We start from the raw sequence: 2,840 nt of genomic DNA on the forward strand, positions 1-2,840 counted from the left end.
TGCAGGCTGACGAGTCTGGATCCAACTTCAGATGTTATCACATACTTTTGAGATGAGGAACAAAACCTGATCCAGACCCGAGTGATCTCAACTATCAGGGAAGCGTTTCAGAGTATATATTAGTTTAGCTTTGCATCCGGCTAACCTCAGCATCTCACACAGAGGACAGAATTATTAGAGATGGAAAGAAAATGTTGCTAAAAGGCTAAAATATTAGAGATGGAGAGAAAATGTTGAGTGTTGCTGACTATGATGGGATGTTTTGTTGCCAATACTGGAATAGCATTTGTTTCAGCAGGATAGTTCACAAAGATTCATGTACGCTTGGTTTCTCTATCGGGTGTGTAAACCACAGACGTATTCATCATGAAGCCTCGAGTTGGATCCATCGATCCTGGTGTGAAGCTGCTAACAAAGTTAGCTTCATAATTCAAGGTATACACGCTCACCCGAAGTGAACTCCTTTCATTCACGCTGACTCTGAACAAAATCATGTTTAGACGTTTATGTTTACGCCGGTTCTAGTCTTCAAAATGACAGAACGACATGGAAGCCTCCTGAGGACTTACTGTCCATGTAAATACAAATAAGAAATTATTCACTTACGAGGATAGAGCAGATTATTGGCAGAGTTAATTATACACTTATGAGAACCTATTTATGAATGAAGATATTGATTTTAGCTGATTTTTACTTAAAATGTTCCACACTGTCCCTTTAACTTTCTACAACAAGCATTTAAAAAAATAAATGAGACAAAGATCACGTCTGTTTTCCAGAATATGGCAATGAAGTGTTTATTTTGTCTTGTGTTGACAAAGAAAAAAAAACAAAAACAAAAAAAACTTTACAAAGTAACAATTCAACATCAGACTCAAACTGTTTTTATACTGTCCGTTACCAAAGACTGCCGAAATCTGACAATGGAGCTAAGTTCATCATGTGAAGAAGTTCAGTGATGTCTGGAGGAGGGAGGAGGAAGAGGAGGTGGAGCAGGAGGGGGAAGAAGAGGAGAAAGAAGAGGAGGAGGACGAGGTGGTGCTACATTAACATGTTACCAGCGTTGGCTCAGTGTGGAAGTCTGTTTAGAAGGGACTCTTTAGAAAATGTCTCTGAATTCCTTCAGCCACTGAAAGCAGTGCTTGTGGAGCTTTCGACCTAATCACAGGAGTACTTTAAATACTTGCTGCTCATTTCTGAGATGGAAAGATCTGATGATGCTCGAAAGCTCCAGAACAGCTACTAAAGGACCACGTGGTCCAATTCCTTCAAACTCATCTTTGGCATTTGTGTAATAGTTGTTACTTAGCGGCGGTCAAACGCAGCGATATCACATGTATATTTACACAAACGTGTAGCGTCGACGCCTTGAATGTGGAGCTGAAGGAAGTGTGACTAACGAGCATCGGTTAACTCACCGGCTCCAGCTGGTGGACACATGGTGTAACAGCAACACTGTTTCTGAATGAGCCTACTACGGCCAATATCTACGCTAATACTGATATAAGGATTGATCGATCATGTTTCATGGTTAACACTTTTCAGAGTTGAACATATTGGCATACAGAATGTAGAACACTGGAAACCAGCTTGTTGAACCCAGGAACCAAATCACCAACATGGACACGCCCATCGCCAAAACAATGGCGCCGCGTGGCGCTCTGCTCATCATGCACATGGAACCTAGATGGAGTTACATTATCATGTGTTAGTGGGCGGGGCCGTGCAGCCTGAAGGCTGGCAGAGAGGATTCTGGGTGCAGCTCCAGCTGTTGTGCTTGATATTGTGGAGGCTGAGTTTGGTTGGTGTGAATACCTTAAAAGCTTCTGTAGAACATGGGCCACTGGCATGGCAGCCATGACATCATCATATCTTTTTCAATCTAAATTCACACTTCTGACTGGATATGATGATGATAATGATGATAATGATGAACGACAAAACAGCAACAATTCAGGAAAACATTTGTAATCTCTTCAGTCCGAATGTAAAGTAGAAAAGAAAGAAAAAGAACTCAAGGCACAAATAAATACTGCAAAATGGAATCCAGCCGTCTAATGAACACGTGTCTTACATACTGGTGGATGTGATAGAAGGGCTGCAGGAAGATGTCGAGTCAGCCTGTCGTACTGACCCGACGCAGAGCCATGATGGACAGTTAACACTGGTCATGTGGACCAGGTCTGGAGACAAACCAGATCCACGAGGAGGTTCCATGTGAGGCGCTACATGCTTGACTGCATCCTCACATCGTCTCCTGTTCTCACACAAATCCATGGAGTTCTCTGAAGGACACTTAGATTTGCAATTGCCAAAACACAGACCGTGGAAGTATCACTGGACCACATCACTGATCAGGTCTATGAAAGTCTACCTCCGTTTGTCAAACGTTGCCATTAAAATAACACTCTATCTACCAATCAGGATGCAGGACCAATAAGATCGCTAGAAACAGGATCTAGGTCGGCTTTTTACAGCCAACAACATGGAGGGAACGACTATGAAGAACTAACTTGTGTCCCAAATCACTCACTCATTCACTACTCAGTACACATGGAGGTCTACGTACGGACTATGGCATGTAATGGACTCTGTGGAGGACTATATAGTGGATAAAGCTTGTAAAGTACTTTTCCAGATGCATTGTGGGATACTTTGATACCACTATAGGGTATGCTAATTGTCACCATACATTCTGACAGACCTACAACATGGTGAACTCTCTACGTAGTGAGTGATTGTGGACTCAGCCCAGGTGTCTGATATGGTTTAATGAACGTGGGTTCATAGTCTGAATTTACAGAATGCAACAAATGAAAAGACCAAAGATGTTTTTGGGA

The sequence above is a fragment of the Eutrigla gurnardus genome (assembly GCF_963514095.1).
Source record: "Eutrigla gurnardus genome assembly, chromosome: 6".
Taxonomy (NCBI): domain Eukaryota; kingdom Metazoa; phylum Chordata; class Actinopteri; order Perciformes; family Triglidae; genus Eutrigla; species Eutrigla gurnardus.